Source organism: Mandrillus leucophaeus, unplaced genomic scaffold (genome assembly GCF_000951045.1).
Source record: "Mandrillus leucophaeus isolate KB7577 unplaced genomic scaffold, Mleu.le_1.0 Scaffold42, whole genome shotgun sequence".
NCBI classification, from domain to species: Eukaryota; Metazoa; Chordata; class Mammalia; order Primates; family Cercopithecidae; genus Mandrillus; species Mandrillus leucophaeus.
Window position 1 is genome coordinate 3179115 of NW_012104476.1, and position 21701 is coordinate 3200815.

General features: G+C 47.4%; 1 protein-coding gene across 2 annotated transcripts in view; it reads right to left on the minus strand.

The window, feature by feature from the left end:
* CALN1 (calneuron 1) overlaps nucleotides 1-21701 on the minus strand; it is a 722396-nt gene that overhangs the window by 558579 nt on the left and 142116 nt on the right. Inside the window, exon 1 of one of the 2 annotated variants that reach the window (XM_011992873.1) lies at nucleotides 13519-13804. The exons of the other annotated variant lie outside the window; for it this stretch is intronic. The gene's annotated coding sequence lies outside the window, so the exon portion shown is untranslated. Of the gene's footprint in view, nucleotides 1-13518; nucleotides 13805-21701 lie in introns of those variants that run through there. 2 annotated transcript variants of the gene reach the window in all.

Here is a 21701-nt window from a genome sequence, read left to right on the forward strand (position 1 = left end):
AGGGGAGAGGGGAGGGCAGAGGCAGAGGGGAGAAGGGAAGGCAGGCAAATAAACAAATTTGTAATTCAAACCACAAAAAAAAAAAAAAATCCTGACCAGGGACAGGAGAATGTGCTAAATCTTGAAGGATAAGTAAGTTTCATCCTGACAACTGGTTCTGAGAAGGACCCTGTAGAGAGGACTCGGAGGGTGCTATGAGCCTTTGCAGTGAGTCTGTCTTGGTCTGAGGGGTGGGAAAGGCAGGGTCCTCAGTCCTTTGTTCTCTAACCCTGCCCTGGATGAACCCATGCTGCCAGGCATCTCATGAAAAGGCAGTGATTCCGGAAGCCCTTCATGTGAAGCTAAGGATATCAGGAAAACGTTTCTCTGAACTAGCATCTTAGTATTCCCACTGGGGTCCACCCAATAGCAGTGGCGGCTGCAGCTTGTTAGAAATGCCTGCTCCATGGACAATTGCCTGAGGTCAGGAGTTTGAGACCAGCCTGGCCAACATGGTGAAATCCCGCCTCTACTAAAAATATTTTAAAAATCAGCTGAGCATGGTGGCGGGCGCCTGTAATCCCAACTACTTGGGAGGCCAAGGCAGGGGAATAGCTTGAACCTGGGAGGTGGAGGTTGCAGTGAGGCGAGATCACGCCACTGCACTCCAGCCTGGGTGACAGAGCGAGACTCCATCTCAAAAAAATAATAATAATCATAAAGAAAGAAAGAAAAGAAAGAGAAAAAGAAAAAGAAAAAAAGAAAGAAAAGAGATATCTTCCCCGAACTCAACGATCATAATTTGCAGTTTAGGCTGAGCACAGTGGCTCGTGCCTGTAATCCCAGCACTTTGGGAGGCTGAGGTGAGCGGACTGCTTGAGTCCAAGACTTTGAGACCAGCCTGGGAAACATAGTGAAACCCCATCTCTACAAAAAACACAAAAATTATCCGGGTGCCGTGGCACACATCTATAGTCCCAGCTACTTGGAAGGCTGAGGCAGGAGGATCACTTAAGCCCAGGAGGTTGAGGCTGTGCCACTGCACTCCAGCCTGGGTGACAGAGCAAGACTCTGGGTTGTTTTGTTTTTTTTTTTTTTTAAATGCAGTTCAACAAGATCCCCTGGTTGGCACATCCCTTGGAGAAATGGTGTGCGAGAGCCCTGCTTCTCAAAGTTGGCTGTACAGTGGAATCACCACCGCCTCCCACGCCCCAGGAGATTCCTGGGATGTGATTAGAGCACTGGAACTTTTTAAAGCCTCCCCAGAGAATTTTAACGTGCAGCAAAGTTTGAGAACCACTGAATTAAAATCTCTGCTTCAGATCCTAGCACTCAAATCCAAGGTCTGGAGGGATTTCACCTCCTCCAGAAAGGTCTGTTTCCTGAAAAAGCATCACTGATAACCATCCTTTTCCAAGACCACAGCAGGGTCATCCCATCTCTGGAGTTATCATTTACGATGGGGTCACTGTCCCAACTATGCCTGCCTCTTGCATTTACCTTCCCTCCTAATATTATTCCGCAGTAACTTCCAAAAGCTTTCCCTAGGAGTGGAAAGCTCACTTTCAGCTCTGGCTCTCTCTTTTTCCCTCCTCTTTAATGATGTGAATTTTTTTTTTTTTTTTTTTCCTCGAGACAGTCTCACTCTGTTGCCTAGCCTGGAGTGCAATGGGGCAATCACAACTCACTGCAACCTCTGCCTCCCAGGTTCAAGTGATTCTCCTGCCTCAGCCTCCCGAGTAGCTGCAACTACAGATGCATACCATCACACCTGGCTAACTTTTGTATTTTTTTGGTAGAGACAGGGTTTCACCATGTTGGCCAGGCTGGTCTTGAACTCTTGACCTCAAGTGATCCACCCGCTCCCAAAGAGCTGGGATTACAGGCATGAGCCGCTGCTCCCAGTCTCAATGTGATTTTTCCCCGTTGCCTACTGCCCTCTGAGGATTCCAAGGAGTTCTGGCTGGCTTTTTGGAAGCTCAACAGAAGCATTTATCTCTTTGAGTGTCGAGATTAGAGAATTTCAGTGTTTATTTAAAGATTGCTGGGTGCAGTCGCTCCTACCGATAATCCCAGCACTTTGGGAGGCCAAGGCAGGAGGATTGCTTAAGGCCAGGAGTTCGAGACCAGCCTGAGCAACATGGTGAAACCCTGTCTCTACAAAAAAATTAAGAATTAGCTGGGCTTGTTGGCTAACTTTGGTCTCAGCTACTCAGGAAGCTGAGGTGGGAGGATCATTTGAGCCCAGGAAGCTGAGGCTGCAGCGAGCCATGATTGTGACTGTGCAGTTCAGCCTGGGTGACAGAAACTCTGTCTCTGAATAAATAAATGAAAATAATGCTGTCCGGGTGCAGTGGCTCATGCCTGTAATCCCAGCACTTTGGGAGGCTGAGGTGGGTGGATCACCTGAGGTCAAGCGTTTGAGACCAGCCTGGCCAACATGGGGAAACCCTGTCTCCACTAAAAACACAAAACTGAGCCCGGTGTGGTGGTGAGCACCGGTAATCCCAGCTACTTGGGAGGCTGAGGCACAAGAATCGCTTGAACCCGGGAGGCAGAGGTTGCAGTGAGCCGAGATTACACCATTGCACGCTAGCCTGGGCAACGAGAGCGAAACTCCATCTCAAAAATAAATAAATAAAACAAGAGCGAAACTCTGTCTCAAAAATAAATAAAATAAAATAAAAACAATACAGGAACCAAGTCAGTTAGTTGCCTAGGTAACTAACTTGAGGCTTGGGTCTTGGCAGGAAAAGAAAACCACCCATCTGAGCTGAGGGCAGATGATCTATTGGTGACCTGCTACCACCAAGTGAGCCATGGAGGGAACGGATTGATGGCAACCCACAAAACAGGCTTAAAAATGCAATAACCTCGCAGAGGTCTCTCTGCCGCTTGACATCTGGGCAAAAAATGTAATTGAACTGTTTTTTGGAGGGCTTTTGTGGGAGACAGGGTCTTGTTCTGTCACTCAGGCTGGAATACAGTGGCGCAATCTTGGCTCACTGCAACCTCTACCACTGCAACCTCCACTTCCTGGGTTCAAGCGATTCTCCTGCTCAGCCTCCTGAGTGGCTGGAATTACTGGCGCCCACCACCACGCCTGGCTAAATTTTGTATTTTTTAGTAGAGACATGGTTTCGCCATGTTGGCCAGGCTGGTCTCAAACTCCTGGCCTCACGTGATCTGCCTGCCTGGGCCTCCCAAAGTGCTGGGATTACAGGCGTGAGCCATTGTGCCCGGCCTTGATTTAACTATTGAAAATGGTTTCACAGACTCAGATCCTGATCATCCTTGCACAACAGTTGTTTGTCTTGGATAGGCACAGAGAGGATGGAGGCTTTAGCTGGTGGGTTACATACCTCTGGGTTTCCAAGTACTAAACCGTGACCCTGTGCAACATCTCTGTGGCCTGGCTACATCTCTGTTTCTTCATCTGTAGAATGGGAGAAATAAAATAGACGACACCTACTAAGCACTAAGCTAGTTTGCCTGCTGAGACGGAATATGTGTTTATGTGTATGCATATAAAATGAATCATCAACCACAGATCAGATTAAAAAGCAGAGCAACTGGTTTTCCGAAGCAGCAGTAGGAACGCTGGAGGCTGAGACGCCACATCAGTGTTCAGTACAGATGTTTGAGGTTTTCTTACCAGGCTATAAAAATGTTTACACAGTAATTAGGCCTGTTATCAGTACACAAACAGATTACACTTTACAGAATGAATGAACGGTTCAAAAACCCTCTCGGTTTTCATGAGGTTCGGAGCATTTTCCTAATTCTTGGGTTTACGAAAATAAATTTGGTTTCCAATAACACGGAGCCATGGCTGGGTGTAGGGGCAAGGGATCTGGGGTGTGAAATGAACTCTGACAGCGCACACGTCACTCAATCTCTCTGACTGAGTCTCCCCATCTGTAAAAGCTAACCAAGATTCCTCTCCTCCTTTAATTCCACGGTTCTATTACTTTGCAGTCAATGTCTTCTAAACACATATTCATTCTCTTCACCACAAAAGGATATGTTTAATTAATGACTTTTTTTAAGGTAGTAATTCTGCTGAATCACATAATGAGACTCCGATCCAACACTATTCAGTCATATTGAGACTGAGTTTGTGGCAGTTAATTCCTGACACTGAAGCCCCCAAGCCCAGTCTATAGGATGAGACCACAAGGTCGACTTGGGCTTTATATGGATGTCCAGCTCTTCCAGAACACATCAATGGTTCTGAGTAACACTTGATTGAGGCTGGGTGCAGTGGCTCACGCCTGTAATCCCAGCACTTTGGGAGGCTGAGGCGGGAGAATCGCTTGAACCCAGCAGGCAGAGGTTGCAGTGAGCCAAGATCACGCCACTGCACTCCAGCCTGGGCAACAGAGCAAGACTCTGTCTCAAAAATAAATAAATAAATAAATAAATAAACACTTCATTGAATGTTTTTCTTTTCCTGTTTTCAAGGAATAATACTTAGTTGTAACAAATATGACACCAAAATAATTAGCCAAGCTGTTGAATTTGCACTTCTAAATTTTCCTGTTGCCTAACTTTTGATAACGAAAAAGTGCAAGCAATTTGTAATCGTGATACAAACTTTTGGGATCCAATACAAAAGCAGTAATGTTTAAATGTTCAGAAATGAGCTTTTAATGAATATTTAATTGCTCTATTCTTTATAAGTATAAATTATGCTTTCAGTAACACTCTGAATACTAAAAAGGCAAGGTTCGGTTCTTCCTAGCTATGTGTTCAAATTTCCCAGTAATTTGTTTCAAAAGGGGGAAAAAAGGTCATCTTGGTTTCAATCTCTATGAGAAGGAACTTGGAGAGTAATTTAGAAGTAAGGTAACTTCTTACAGCAATATCCCAAATTCAACAAAATGTAGATGTATGTATTTGAAAGGCATAGAAAAAAATCTAACAATATATGTACTTGAAATGTGAATGGTATTGAGAATGAGAGTGAAGAAAGATGGCTTCCATGTTCTCTGTAACATTTCTGTATAGCTTTTAATTTCTTTTTAAAAAAGAATGTTTAATTTCATCACTAAAAAATGTCTTAAGCACAAAACAGAGCCACTCATTGGGCACCTTTGTCAAAACAAGTGATATAGTTTGGCTGTGTCCCCACCCAAATCTCATCTCGAATTGCAATAATCCCCACGTGTCAAGGGTGGGGCCAGGTGGAGATAACTGAATCATGGGGGCGGTTTCCCCCACACTGTTCTCATGGTAGTGAATAAGTCTCACGAGATTTCATGGTTTTATAAATGGGAGCTCCCCCACACAAGCTCTTTCCTGCCATCGTGGAAGACATCCTCTTGCTCTCCCTTCATCTTCCGCCATGATTGGGAGGCCTCCCAGCCATGTGGTACTGTGAGTGCACTAAACCTCTTTCCTTGATAAATTACCCAGTCTCAGGTATGTCTTTATTAGCAGTGTAAGAACAGACTAATACAATGAGCATCCTATCTTCTGTCCCAACCAGGACTGTGGGTTTTTGAGATTAAAATTCCCAAAATAAGATGGTAGGGGAAAGTGTTTAGTAGATTACAGTCTCCCAACACTCTATTCAAGGCACTGGTGATCATCGGTGTCTACATTTTATTTATTTACTTTTTTTGAGACAGAGTCTCGCTCTGTCACCCAGGCTGGAGTACAGTGGCATAATGTTAGCTCACTGCAACCTCCGCCTCCTGGGTTCAAGCAATTCTCCTGCCTCAGTCTTCCAAGGAGCTGGGATTACAGGCACCCACCACCACGCCCGGCTAGTTTTTTATATTTTTAGTAAAGACAGGGTTTCGCCAGGCTGGCCAGGCTAGTCTTGAACTCCTGACCTCAGCTGATCCAACCATCTCGGCCTCCCAAAGTGCTGGGATTACAGGCGTGAGCCACCGCACCCGGCCCGGTGTCTACATTTTAAAACAAATATTTTTCCAATTATAAAAGAAATGTGTGTTCATTTGCAAAACCATAAAATCATTCATAATGCCAACAGCTTTGGACAAGCATTGTTAACATTTTTGGTCCATTTATTTCCATTGTTCTTCTGTACCACGTTTTTAAACAAAACTGAAATCATACTATGATTGCAGTTTTGTTTGTATCCACACTCAACTGGTACGTTAGAAATCACCAAATTAAGGTCACCAAAGCATTTTCTCTCCATCTGTTACTCCTAAACACTACATTTTATTTTACATTCTGATGGATAAAGACTCGCTTTATTGTACCACGGTAGTGCAGGCAGAATGGACAGCTGGAGACAGGATGATCTTTGGAAAATATAGACTAAGTCATATCACTCACCTGTTTAAAACCCCTCCATGGCTTCTATTGAACTCAGTATCAAACCCAAACTCCACAGGATGACCCTATATGAGCTAGCCCCCATCTCTCTGAACTCATCTCCCGCCACACCAGTCTCCTTCCTTCTCCTCTAAATGAGCCCAGTTCATTCCTGCTTTGAGACTTTTGCACTGGCTGTTCCCACACCCTGGAAGTTCTTCCACAGATATTTCCCCACCTTATCTCTTCATGTCATTCTGGTGTCAGTCTAAATAGAGCTCATCATTGAGATCTTTTGTGGTTGGGCTCGGTGGCTCATGCCCGTAATCCCAGCACTTTGGGAGGCCGATGCAGGTGGATCACTTGAGGTCAGGAGTTCGAGACCAGCCTGGCCAACATGATGAGACCCCATCTCTACTAAAAATACAAAAATTAGCTGGGCATGGTGCCACACACCTGTAATTCCAGCTATTCAGGAGACTGAGGCAGGAGAATCGCTTGAACCCAGGAGGCGGAGGTCGCAGTGAGCCGAGATCACGCCACTGCACTCCAGCCCGGGTGACAGAGCAAGACTCCATCTCAAAAAATAAATAAATAAAAATACAAAAATTAGTTCGGGCGCAGTGGCTTATGCCTGTAATCCCAGAACTTTGGGAGGCTGAGGCAGGCGGACCACCTGAGGTCAGGAGTTCAAGACCATACTGGCCAACATGGTGAAACCCCGTCTCTACTAAAAATACAAAAATTAGCTGGACGTGCGGGCGCCTGTAATCCCAGCTACTCGGGAGGCTGAGGCAGGAGAATCGCTTGAACCTGGGAGGCGGAGGTTGCAGTGAGTTGCGATCATGCCACTGCACTCCAGCCTGGATGACACAGTGAGACTCCGTCTCAAAAAATAACAATAATAATACAAAAATTAGCTGGGTGTGGTGGTACATGCCTGTAATCCTAGCTGCCCTGGAGACTGAGGCAGAAGGATCACTTGAATGCGGGAGGCAGAGGCTGCAGTGAGCCAAGATTGCACCACTGCACTCCAGCCTGGGCAACAAAGCAAGACTATCTCAAAAAATAAAAAAAAGAGAGAGAGACCTTTGTTGGCCATCCAATCTGAAGTAGCCCTTGCATCTGTCTCAATTACATCCTCCAATTTTATTTCTATATTTTTTATTGTGTCTTACACCACTAGACTATAAGGGTACCATCTCTGTCTGACGAATTCATCATTTTCCCCAGTACCTGAACCAGAGATGCTCAATACATACTGGTTGGATGAATGAAAGCATTTTCAAAGAATCCAGATTTGTGGTGCGTGAGATAAAGTAACCTACTTAAATAGGTCTTATTCACAGCAGCACAGTCCCTTAATGAAGCTTGTTAAAATAGATTGTCACCCTCTCCGATAACCTGGTCATGGAGAGCTGCCCACAGCCCTGCCAGTGGGAAAGCAAACCAGTTATTTAGTCTTGTTCAGACTTCAGTTCTGCTTCTCTACCCTGTTACCTAAACCAGAAACCCAATGGTGACACCTTCCCTTTCTCCCACTTCCCTAGCAATTAGTAAGTCCTGCCAATTTTCCCTCTTATGGAAGACAAGCTCAACATCACTGTCTTTTAGCAGAATCATTCCAGTTTCCTTTCAGAAAACACTCTCTCCCGGCCGGGCGTAGTGGCTCACGCCTTAATCCCAGCACTTTGGGAGGCCGAGGCAGGTAGATTACCTGAAGTCAGGAGTTCGAGACCAGCCTAGCCAAATGGTGAAACCCCATCTTTACTAAAAATACAAAAATTAGCCGGGCATGGTGGCAGGAGCCCATAATCCCAGCTACTCGGGAGGCAGAGGTTGCAGTGAGCCGAGATCGCACCACTGTACTGCAGCCTGGGCAACACAGTAAGGCTCCATCAAAAAAAAAGAAAAAGAAAGAAAGAAAAGAAAACAATCTGTCCCAATCTCAGTGACTTCTCAGAAACCTTCCCCTAGATATAGGAACCCAAAACTATGCCAATCGGATATGTCCTCTGAGCATCCTGAATGCAGCAGAATGATACAATAACAATAATGGAGGGCAGGTGAGCCCAAAATTGGGGCTTAGCCTGGGAGGGTTCTTGGCTTTGCCCAGGAAAGAATTCAAGGGCAAGCCAGGGGTGTAAGACAGCAACTTTTTTTTCTAATAGTCACAGAATATCTATTTATTTATTTACTTATTCATTTTTTTTTCCAACTTTTACCTTTTTTTTTCCAACTTTTATCTTAAGTTCAGGGGTACATGTGCAGGTTTGTTACATAGGTAAATGTGTATGTACCATGGTCATTTTCTGCACAGATCATCCCATCACCCAGGTATTAAGCCTAGAATCCATCAGCTATTCTTCCTGATGCTCTCCCTCCTCGCACCCTCCACCCTCTAACAGGCCCCAGTGTGTGTTTGTGTGTGTGCGTGTGTGTGTCCCCATGTGTCCGTATGTTCTCATCACTTAGCTTTCACTTATAAGTGAGAACATGTGGTATTTGATTTTCAGTTCCTGCGTTTGCTAAGGATAATGGCCTCCAGCTCCATCCATGTCCCTGAAAAGGCCATGATCTCATTCCTTTTTATGGCTGCATAGTATTCCATGGTGTATATGTACCACATTTTCTTTAGCCAATCTATCATTGATGGGCATGTAGGATGATTCCATGTCTTTGCTATTGTCAATGGGAGACAGCAACTTTTATTGAAGCAGCAGTGTACAGCAGCAGCAGAGATACTCCTTGTACAGCAGGGCTATTCCCTAGGCAGTATGTGCAGGGTAGCACCCCAGTGCTGCAGTCATATTTATACCCAGTTTTAGTCATATCCAAATTAAGGACAGTTTATGCAGAAATTTCTAGAAATAGGGTGGTAACTTCTGGGTGGTTGGGTCATTGCCATGGAAAGGGGTAATAACTTCCAGTTGCTGCCATGGCAATGGTAAACTGACATGGCGCATGTGTGGGTGTGTCTTATGGAGAGCTGCTTGCCCCCCAGCCTTGTTTTAGCTGGTCCTCAATTTGGTCCAGCTAATTGGACCAAATTGAGCCCCACCTCTAGAGTTGAGTCTCACCTCCTACCTCAATAATAATAGAAAAGGTTGGTGATCATTTACTTCCATAGCATCTGCTGGAAGAGACCATAAGTCAATTCCTGCCACCGAGATCCCCTGCACTGCCTAATTCCTGTCTATTCCGTGCCTGATTCTTTAGGGATGCTCTTAATCCTGTGAGTTTCCATCAATATTTCTGAGGCAATCTTTGTTGACGTTGTTAGCCAGACTTAGTTTCTGTTGCTTGCAACCCAAGGATCCTAGCTGACAATTCTCCTGTTTGCTGAATCCATCCCATCTTCTCCATCCTCCCCACCATGGCCTCATCAGCCTTGCCTGGCTTTCAGAGCCAGCTTCCTCCCTGGTATCCATGTTTCTGGTCTTCTCAGTGCCAAATTCATTCACCACGAAGTCTCCAGCCAAAAGTGACCATGCCACCCTAATGGAGAAATGCTGAGTCCCTGGTCCTGACCAATGGCCCCCATCTATCATCTGGTCATTTCTTTTGTACCTCCCTGTCTCAATCTTTAAGCACCAAGAACTCCAAACTACCAGCTGCTTCCTCATATTCTCCACATGTGTTCTAATATCTCGTCCTTTCCCACCCTTTCCTCTGCACCAGAATACCCATGAAAAGCTAACCACGTCCTAATCATCCTGTAAACTCAGCTCAGACATCACCTCCACCCTTGCCTAGCTATCATCCACCTCTGCTCACAAATGTGCAACCCTAACACATGGTCTGCCCTCCCCACTAATCTGTGAATTTTTTGATGACAGGCACTGTGTCATCTTCGTCTATCTGTACCACATACTAGGCACTGAATAAATGCTTGTTGAATGTTAAATGACTAAAAACATAATTCACATTGAAAAACCCAAGGTTGGATGCAACAATGGTGTTTTCCTTTTTCTCCTTCCGAACCACATTTGGAATTATCCTCAAATTGAGCGTTCTGAGAAATCTGCCAATGCTCTGCTAATCTTGAAGGATGGTTTCATAGCTTAGGAGTCAGAACTCACACTGTTTTAACAAGCATCAGAGGCTGTTGCTGGTTGCACTGCCTAATGGTTCTCAATCGTGAAAGGACATTTCAGACACTCTGACTACACCAGCTGAAGCCCCAAGTGAAGGGCTAAGGTGCCACTCAGCCTATACCAACCTGAGTACAGAAAGGGAATATGCAAAAAAAAAAAAAAAAAAAAAAAAAGCTTATCATCAATCATCAAACCAGTACAGGCACACGTGACAAGGGAAGGGCTTTGCTGTGGGATTCTCCTTCCTCCCCAAACCAACTGCGCAAGACACAGCTCCTCCGGTGCCTTAGTTTCCTCACCAGGAATGAGGAATGAGATGCCAACCTAGATTCATTCAACGAACATAGACAGGGCACCCACTCTGTGTCTGACTCTAAACAAATTACTGCAGGTCAAAGATTCCCAAAATACTTTTCCTATCCTAAGGAAGCAGTGTGGAAAGTGCCACACACGTAGGATCGAATCCCGGCCTGTTAGCCTCAAACCGTAACGCTGCTTCTGACCTGCAAGCTTCACAGCCCCAGGAAAAGTGATTTCAATTCCCTTCGCAGCAGTTTCCAAACAGGAAAAATGAGGATGACATGAGCTCAAAGGTGTGAAAGGGTCTGGCACACAAGTAGGGTCTCAGAAATCTGAATTAAGAGGGTCTCCGAAGGCTTTAAACGTCCAAAGTTCTATCAATCGGAATTTCTCTCGTAATGAGAACTAGTGCCCCCTTCTGACAACCAGCGAGCACTGCATAGGCTGTCAGTATAAGAATGTGGTAAAAGACACCACTGCACACACCACAACAGGAGGAAGGGCCTGTCACAGACACCCCACCTTGGCTGGTGACCCTCCCAAGGCCAGTTGCTATGAAAAAGAAATGTATAAATGAGATCCTTGCCCTGCCCAATATTTATGGAGGGATCTGAAGCTACCCACTGGGGAGATAAATGTAAAATTCAAAAGTGATCGGTTCTCATCCACCCCCCTCCCCTTACAGAGGAAAGGGCATCACGTGTGTCGGTCAAGTCTTGCCCATCCCTTTCTCAACAGAACCAGCTGAATTAAATTATTTTCTTGCAAAAAGCCCTTATCCTGCACCCTAGCCGAAGGCCTGATTACTGGCAATAGTTGCTTTCAGAGTTCAGGGAAAGGTGACATCTTGGTGAACAATTCTAAGAGGATTTAGCTCTCCTCCAATAAAATATCATGAGGATTGGATTTCCAAAGAGTTTTGTTTTCATTACTCCACTTGGATACACCCAGTAACCAACTTCACTGTCGTAGAACAGCTTCTCAGTAAACAGCTCCATGCAGCTATTGCCATGAAAAACCCACACGTCTGCAGTGAAGTCAAAAAACAGAGCCACTCCACTGGTCTTCCACCAGGGCAGGCTGCTCTGGAAACACAACGCAGGGCATCCTTGGGGCTTTGGTAGAAGACCCCACTGATTGCCTGAGGAACTAGCAAAGTTATGCAGTTCCTGGAGCCCAGGAATGAATCCTAAACTGGGCGTGGTGACAGAACCACAAGGCTGAGAGGTCTGAGGTGACACCTGGACATCAGTACAGGTAGCAGATAAAAATCAAGACTCCACATTCTTCTTCTTCTAACACCTCCTCCCACCCCACAAAAATGAAATAAAACCACGAACAAGCCAAGGAGGAGAGCTGGAATCAGGCTCCTAGGAAAAACACGTCCTGTTCTAGCCTCAAGACAATTTCACACCAAATGGCTTTAAATTCCTTTCCAAAGCTTTGATGCCCGAATTGAAAAATAATTTCCCTTTTTGAGCAAAAGTCAGCAGTTAAAGAAGCAGAACCTGAAAATCCTAGGAGCTCATGAGTTCTCCTATGTGCACAAATGTTGCGTGTGTCTGAACACACAGCGCAGAAATCTACCCATTCTTTCTGGGAAGGTCATCCCAACTCTGTCGCAGAGGCTACTGTGGGTCACTCTAGAATGTAGTTATTATCACCACTAAACAGACTTCCCAGCCACACACAGCCGGCGCTAAGCTGCTATTCCCTGAGCCCAAGAAAGTCTCCTTTTTTTGCAGAAAACCGGCTCAGGGCCTGGGGATGGCTGGCGCCCCAGTCTTGGCACTCAGGGAACTGCAGGCACCGCTTCACCCGGGAGCTAAGGGCTTCGACCCAAATGGAAGAAAGACGCCTTCCTCACACAAGCCTTGTCCAAGAAAAAAGAGCAGTGGGAAACCATGGTGGGGTGGTGGCCCGGGCGCACGTGGCCGAAGGCTAGGACGCAAACTGATCCCCTCGGTGCACGCTCTGTATCCCCAGCCCGTCGGGATGGGGTGTCCCCCGCTCGCCCTCTCCCCGAGGGCGGCCCAGAACTACCTGCTGCTGCCTAGGAGCCCTCGGACCAAGTCTCGGGAAGTTCACTCCGCGTTGCGCTAGTCCGGAGAGACTGGGAACCCGGGTAAACCCAGACTGTCCGGGGAAGACGGAGCCCGCCCCTGCCTGGGCGCCAGACCCATCTAGCTGCTTGGAGCTCAGGGACTAGGTACCAGCCGGACTGCAGAGGCCTCTCTGGTTACCCCTTGCACCCCGGCGCCCCCAGACTCGGGGTAGGTGGCGGCGAGGAGCGTGCGTCCAGGAAGGCAAGCAGTCAGCGCTGGGGGCCGGACGTGGAGAGAACCCTGCCTCCCGTCTCCCCCGATCGCCATGACTCCGGCTTCCCGAAGAGACCTGGTTGCCGCCGGGCGTTCCCACCTGGGCTGCGGTGCGGCTCCGGGTCCCCTGCCCTCCCTCCCCACCTCCCGGGAGCCTTCGGCCGCGGGCGCGCTGCCTGGTGGCCACTGGCGCCTGGGGGCTACAGGAGCGGTTCCCAGCCTCCAGCCCGCACAGTGCCGGGACAGCAGAGTGCGCCGCGGCCCTTCCCTAGCCCCACGCCCCCAGGCAGGCAGCCAGAGCCAGCTCCACCGAGGGCAAGGTGGCCGGGGCAGCCCCCAGCCCGCCGGGTGGGTGCCCCAGTGCCGGAGCCAACAGGTACGGGAGGCGTTGTCTGCCAATCGCCCGCCCACTCCGAACACGGGGGCTCGCGACAGCCTGGGGGTTTGGACACCCTGGAGAGGGGCGAGGACCGAGGGAAGAGGAGAAGAGAGGGAGCGCGCGGGTGAGCTAGGGAGCCGGCGGCTGCACTCACCTCTTGCTGGGCCGGGGCCCCGCAGCCCGGCAGCCGAGGCGCCTCCGCACCGCGCGGGGGGCTTCCTCCGAGGCCCGCAGGGAGGGGGCGGCGCGGAATGGAGGCGCCGAGCGGGCAGCGCTTAGCCTCTCGCTCACACCCCCAGCCGGCAGCCGCGTCCCCGCGCCGGCATCCTCGCTGCCGCCGGCTCCCTCGGCGCCCCCGGGCCGCTCCCCACGCGCGCGCCGAGACCGGCACGAGCCCCCTCGTCGACTCGGAGCGCGATCTGGGCGCGTGCCTCCCTGTCCTTGTCCTCTGCTCCCGTCTGGGGACGTGTGCCCCGCACCCCCTGCACCGCGCGCTCTTCTACCCCTCCCGCTCCCACTGGCCGCGCGGATTCAGCCCATGTGCGCGGCTGCCTCGCTGCGCCCCGGAGCCCAGTGGCCGAGGCCCCGCCGGAGTTGCGCGCCCTAGAAACTCCATGCAGCTCCGGCCTCCTCCCCAGCTCCTCCCCTGCGGGTCCCCCGGGGCCTTGCGGCCGCCAGCAGCACAGTCCACGCTCTGCCGGCGCCCGCGTTCAGGAGCCGGGCTTCTGGGCTCGCCTTGGCCGCCTGAGCCCCGGCTCCTCCGAGGGTCGGGGAGCCCCCACCCCCACCCTCCGCCTCTCCAATGACTCCCTCGGTTTCTAGGCAGCGCAACCTGAGGAACGCCTCGGCGCGCGCGCACTCACACTCGCGCGCACACACACACACACGCACGCACATGCACGGCACACACAGGCAGACACGCGGGGGGCGAGCAGGCGCTTGGCAGACGGTGCTCCTTCCTTCCCTTCCCAAAGAGGCTGCCCACGTTAACTCTGGCAAACTGCTGCTCCTCGGAACAGGACAACTCACCCTAGCGCCCGCCGCCTTCACTACTTCATCCCAGGTGCACACACCCTAGGGCCACGATTACACCTGAGCCCAGGGAGAAGGCGGGCCGCCGAGGTGGAGGGGCCGATGGCTGAAACTGCGGGGGCCAGCATTCCGCGTGACCGCCCGTGGCGACATCCAGGGAGGCACGGCTGCCGCGGGGCATCGCCCACCCACCTGGGATCCCACTCCTCCAGGGCCTGAGAACATGTGGCGTGGCCCCCACATCTTCCAAGGTCATAGGACGGATCCGATGGCAGGGAGAGGGCGCTTGGGCACAGGTGTGAGCTACAAATTCGCAGACTGCCTGCAACCTGCCCATGCGCTGACCTCTGCTGAGTCTCCGCCCAGACAGACCCCTCTCTCCCCTGCCCCGGGTCTCAAGGGCAACGCATTTGCTTGGAGTCAGCAGTCACCTTTCCTAGTCCCCACCTGTCTGCCTCCCAGGAGCTGACAGAATACACAGTGCAACCAAGGTTTGTCTTGGCAAGAAAAAGAAGAATCAAAGCACCAAGGTGGGGCTCAGACTGTCCCGTAGACAGATTAGATGCTTCCCAGTTCCTTTTTGCTGCCCCCAAGGTTGTGCCAATAAAGAAGGAACAACAAACCTGGCTGAAGCAGGCTAGTCCTTCCTTACAGCACCCTCCTTTCTCGGGTCCCCAGTTTCTTGTCCCCTCTTGGTGGCAGAAAGACTGCACACCAGCTCAGATGCCTCCAATTCCCAGAATCAGAGAAAAGATACATGTGCAAATCCTCACACCAATCAGGAACAAAAGCAGGCAATGCTGCTCCAAGCCTCTCATCCAAACAGCTCAGCAGTCACCTCTCCACTGTTTGGTTCAACTGTCAGGGAAGTTTGGGCATTTTTTTTTTTCTTTGCCAGCCAGTAGCACAATCAGGGTCATGTGTGTGTATATGTGTGTGTGTGTGTGTGTGTGTCGCCTGGGCATGGTTTCAGGGTCCCTGAAGCACTTGTGGGTGCCACGCCTTTGGCATTTAGCATTTGCTAACCTATATTATTACTGTCTTGTATGGACCCTACTTCCCTAGTAATCTTTTCAAAATATGTTTTTATTTGTTATTCTTATAGGTACATGGTAGGTGTACATATTTATGGGGTACATGAGAGGTTTTGATACAGGCATGCAATGTGAAATAAGCTCATCATGGGGACCAGGGTACTATTCCCTCATTTATCCTTTGAGTTACAAACAATCCAATTACACTCTTTAAGTTATCATAAAATATACAAGTTATTGACTATAGTCACCATGTTGTGCTACTGAATAACAGGTCTTATTCATTCTTTCTTTTTTTTAACCCATTAACCATCCCTACCTACCCAACCCTCTCAATCCCCATCCAGCCCCCCTACCCTTCCCAACCTCTGGTAATCATTCATAGATTCTCTGTCCATGAGCTCAATTGTTTTGATTTTTAGATCCCATAAATAAGTGAAAACATGTGATGTCTGTCTTTCTGTGCCTGGCTTATTTTACTTAACATAATGATCTCCACTTCCATCCATGTAGTTACAAATGACTGGATCTCATTCTTTTGCATGGCTGAATAGTACTCCATTGTGTACATGTCCCACATTTTCTTTATCCATCTGTTGATGGACACCTGGGTTGCTTCCAAATCTTAACTATTGTAAACAGTGCTGCAACAAACATCAGAATGCAGATACCTCTTTGATATACTAATTTCTTCTTTTTGGGGTATATACTCAGCAGTGGGATTGCTGTATCATATGCTCCCTAGCAATCTTAGAACTGAGATGTAACAGGCACCATTCTCAGGGACTTGCTGGGTACCCCTCCCCTACCCCAGCATGAAAACACAGAAAAATCTTGAGTTCCTTCAAAGAAACTCCAGGCACCTAGCTAGCCCTCAGAAGTAAACCAGCAACTTGATAAGCAAGAAGGTAATTTTAGCTTAAAACAATAGCCAAGGAAGTTAGAATCAGGAAATGTTTTTGTTCCCTGTATCAGTCTGTTCTCGTGCTGCTAATAAAGACATACCTAAGACTGGTTAATTTACAAAGGAAAAAGTTTTAATGGACTCACAGTTCCACATGGCTGGGGAGACCTCACAATCATGGCAGAAGGTAAAGGATGAAGCAAAGGCACATCTTACATGGCAGCAAGCAAGAGAGCTTGTGCAGGGAAACTCCCATTGATAAAACCATCAGATCTCATGAGACTTATTCACTATCACGAGAACAGTATGGGGGACACCTGCACCCATGATTCAATTACCTCCCACCGGATCCCTCCCATGACACATGGGAATTATGGGAGCTACAAAATGAGATTTTTTACAAGTCAAGGAGAAGTGACTGCTAAGCTGTTTGGATGAGAGGCTTAGAGAATCACTGCCTGCTTTTGTTGCTGACTGGTGTGAGGATTTTCACATGTATCTTTTCTCTGGTTCTGGGAATTGGAGGCATCTGAGCTGGTAAGCAGTCTTTCTGCCACCAAGAGGGGACAAGAAACTAGGGACCCAGGAAAGGAGAGTGCTATAAGGAAGGACTAGCCTGCTTCAGCCAGGTTTGTTGTTCCTTCTTTGTTGGCACAACCTTGGGGGCGGCAAAAAGGAACAGTCAAACCATATCATTCCCTATAGAATCTAAACATAACATCTTAGTGTATGTCCTTGAGTTGTTTTTCAGAAACCTGGAGCCCCATTAAACTGATCAACTAGCACATAGACCTCGAATAAGAGGGAACTGAGGACTAAACTCTAACTGTGGTTCTTGTTCTAAATTTCTTCCTGAAGGGTCTGGAGGAAGCCACACCTACGGGCCAGAATGAACATTCTTTTCTGCACACCCCATATTTTTAGATAAAGCTTTACCTCCTTAACTAATCACAAATCAGAAAACCTTTGAACTCACCTATGACATCTGTAGAGCTAGGATCTCCCTATGTTGCCCAGGCTGGTCTCAAACTCCTGGCCTCAAGTAATTCTTCCACCCCCACCTTCCAAAGTATTGGGATTACTAGTCCCAGTGTGAGCCCATGTGGGCCTCTGCTCCCAGATGTCTGCTTTTTTAAGTCAAACCAAATGTCGAGCTTTCATGGATTGATTTATGGCTTTGCCTGTAGCCTCTGCCTCCCACCTTTAAAAATCCTTCCCTGTAAGCCAACTGGGTGGTTGGGACTTAAGCATAAGCTGCCTGATTCCTCTTGGTTGGTGCCCTACAAGTAAATGCCTCCCTTTCTACTGCTGCAAAACCTTGATGTGGACAGCTGATCTCACTGTGCCGGGTGAACAGCCCCTGTTATGACGTGCTTGAGCCACTGGCTGAGTTTCATATACCTAGTTCAGAGATGTGCATAGAAGGTGATATGGTTTGGCTCTGTGTCCCCTCCCAAATCACATCTTCAATTTTATTTCCGTAATTCCCACGTGTCGTGGGAGGGACCTAGTGGGAGATAATTGAATCATGGAGGCGGTTTCTCCCATACTGTTTTGGTGGTAGTGAATAAGTCTCGCGAGATCTGATGGTTTTATAAGGGGAAACCCCTTTCACTTGGCTCTCTCACTCTGTCTCTTGTCTCCACCATGTGAGATGTGCCTGTGCCTTTGGCTTTCCACCATGATTATGAGGCCTCCCCAGCCATGTGGAAATGTAAGTCCATTAAATTTCTTTCTTTTGTAAATTGCCCAGTCTCAAGTATGTCTTTAGCAGCAATGTGAAAACGAATTAATACAGAAGGTATTATACTACAAGAGTTTCCACAATGGGTCACAGGCAGATGAATAGAGTTGACAGGGTCTCCATAAGATCTTTCCCTTTGATCCCTTAGTTTGGATGAATGCTGCATCATCTAACAATCTGTTGCCTCTGTAAGCAATTATTTTGTCACTTTCTAGATGGCAACCAGGTCACCAAAATGCCTTGGTAGGGCAAAGCACGGTGGCTGAAGCCTGTAATCCCAGCACTTTGGGAGGCCGAGGCGGGTGGATCACTTGAGGTCAGGAGTTCGAGACCAGCCTGGCCAACACGGTGAAACCCCATCTCTACTAAAAATACAAAAATTAGCCAGGCATGGTGATGGGTGCCTGGAGGCTGAGGCATGAGAATCGCTTGAACTTGGGAAGCAGAGGTTGCAGAGAGCCGAGATCGCACCATTGCACTCCAGTCTGGGCAATAGAGCAAGACTCAGTCTCAAAAAGCGAAAAAAAGAAAAAAAAAAAAAAAAAAACAGACAAACAAATGCCTTGGTAAGTGTAGATACACACATGAAGTTCCTGGTAAAATGTGGGGGCCTCCCACATAACCAGAGTCGGAAACATCTGGCCAAAGCTCTCATTCTGCCCTCCCTTGCTGCCTGTGTAAATTTGGGCAAGTTGTTTTTTCTCTCTAAATCTCATCGCCCTCATCTATAAAATGGGGATAATTAGAGTATCTATTCCACAAGGTTGTTGAGAAAATTAAATGTGATTATGTGAATAGCAGTTCGCTCAGTTTACCTGGCTCCAGGCATAGAGTAAGCTTTCAATAAATGTTGGCAGTTGTTACAAGTGAATAGTCAACACAAACACATAACAAAGACCTTACTTTGGGAGGAAAAAAAAAATCAAGGATCTCTTGCCTTAGGACACTAAGTTCAGCAAGCCTCAGAACTAGAGAAGGCTAGGCAGTAGTTCACACTCGTAATACAGATACTTTGGAAGGTCCAGGTGGGAGGATTACTTGAGGTTGGGAGTTTGAGACCAGCCTGGGCAACACAGGGAGACGCCATCTCTACAAAAAATGATTTGCAAAAGTAGCCAGGTGTGATGGCATATGCCTGTAGTCCTAGCTACTCAGGAGGCTAAGGCAGAGGATCCCTTGAGCCCAGGAGTTCAAGATTACAGTGAACTGTGGTCACACCACTGCACTCCAGCTTGGTGAAAGAGCAAGACTTTGTCTCAAAAAAAAAAAAAAAATCAGAAACACAAAGAACTAGAGAAGCTGGATGGCAGACTTCTGCAGTTTCTTGGTCCTCCCCAGCTATGACCATTTTGAGACTTCCATGTTAAGGTGGTTGCAGGTTTACAGGCCCTGGTGCTTTTGCTCCAACTTTTATTCAATATATGTGGTCAAAATGTGTCAGCTCCTTCCTATGAAAGTACCAAAGAAAATCTTTTACCAATTACCGGGATGGAGGCTAAACTCAACATGAAACAAAATGAACAGGAAGGACTTCTCCTTATCGTGCATTTGTAGCTGGATTTAGCATAAGTTCTCTCTCTAACCTAGAATAGTACAGCCCTCCAGGAAACAGCGAGGAGTCAATTTCAACTTCCTTCTACCACCTGCCTCTAGCTTTGGGATTCAGAGTTACACAAATCAGACACTGAGACAAGTGCTACCTTACCAGTGATAATCCTCTCGTAAATATCCCCTTCCCTTATCTTCTTTCATTTTACCATCAATAAATACATCTACTTCAAGTGCCCAAGACACCCAAGGGTAGAGGGTGATGAAAAGATTCATTGCACTCTGAATAGAAATAGGTAGAAGTAGAAAAAAAAAATCATTCGAGAAATATATGTTGGAGGGTAAAATTGTTCAGGTCTTCCATCAAAGTACGGAATCCAGGACTCTAAATTCTTTACAACACACATTCTCTCCTGTGTAGCTAGGGGTTTGCCACAAACCTTGCAGTGGTTTGCTTTGCAGTAATCAGTAACCAGGACAACATTTGGTGTCTGGAAGGTGTGTGCTGCTGTAACAAAAACTTAAAATACTGGCTTTAGGATTGAGCAACAGGAAAAAGCTATAATTTCCTCCGAAGAGGATTAATGAGAGTTGCAAGGACCTTTGGAAAACTCTTGGAGGAAACATGAAGGGCACAGAAAGTGCTTATTGGAAGCTGGAGAAAAGAACCCCTGAGTCACGTACCAGGAGAACAGTTAGCAAAACTGCTACCTGTCAATGGTTGGCTGGGTGTGGTGGTTCACACCTGTAATCCCAGCACTTTGGGAGGCCGACACGAGTGAATCACTTGAGGTCAGGAGTTTCAGACTAGCCTGGCCAACATGGTGAAACTCCATTTCTACTATAAATACAAAAAATTAGCCAAGCGTGGTGGTGCATGCCTGTAATCCCAGCTACTCGGAAGGCTGAGTCAGGAGAATTGCCTGAACCCGGGAGGCAGAGGTTGCAGTGAGCTGCGATCAGCCACTGCACTCCAGCATGGGTGACAGAGCAAGATTCTGTCTCAAAAAAAAAAAAAAAAATCAATATAACCAATGCAAGGATACCTAAGGACCTCATGGATCTGACTAGGGTGATTTCCAAGTGGAAAAATAGAAAATGCCAGCTGGATTTTTCCAGATGCCTATGAGAAAAGGTAAGCAGAGACAGGTTAATTGAAGAAGAAGCTATTCCAGTTTTTTAGTAGAACTGAGATGGAATAGCAAGGAACCAGACTTCGCTGAGTTAGAAAGGATTACTGTTTCTCTGCTGGGTTAGAAAGAACTACTGTTTCTCACTGTGGCGTCTCCAGGCAAAACCTTTCAAATCTGGGGCAGCAAAATCTGGTTTCTGGGAAAGATGGACTCAAGAATGGGGCTGTACGATCCTTTGTTAAGGCCTCAGACATATTTAAGGAGATGCCCAAAAGGGCTTCTACATGTCTTAAAGACACTGTGCCTCACTCAGCAGCTTTGCAGGAGTCTAAAGATAAAGAAAGATCTATTTTTTTTTTATTTTTAAATTTTATTTATTTATTTATTTATTTAGAGACAGAGTTTCACTCTGTTGTCCAGGCTTGAGTGCAGTGGCATGATTTCAGAGAGGAAAAGAGAGACAGGGAGAAAAAGAGAGGTTCCGGGCCTGTCTACAGCGATTCAAGCCCCTGCTGTGAGCGTCTTCCCCGAGGAGGCTACAGATTCTGCTGGGCAGAGACAAGCCACCCCCGCCATGCGCGCTCTGAATTCCCAATCCACAGAACCACAAGAGGCAGTCGTACATTTTTGTGTTAAGTAACTTCGTTTTGGGATGAATTTTTGTTATGCAGCAATAAATAACCAGAAAAATTTAATTTACTAAATTAGAAAGATGTCAAAAAATATGTTGTAAAGTGAAAAAACTTAATGGCAAAATAACACGTATGGTGCCACTTTTGAAAAAGAAAACTTTGTATATGGGATCCATGTACACATATGTGCACCAAATGTAATTCCAATGCTTTCTGTTAACTGACTCTGGAGAACCAGTATTGAGGGGATAAACATATATATATTTATTTATAGATGAATATATGTTTACATATTTTATTTATATAAATA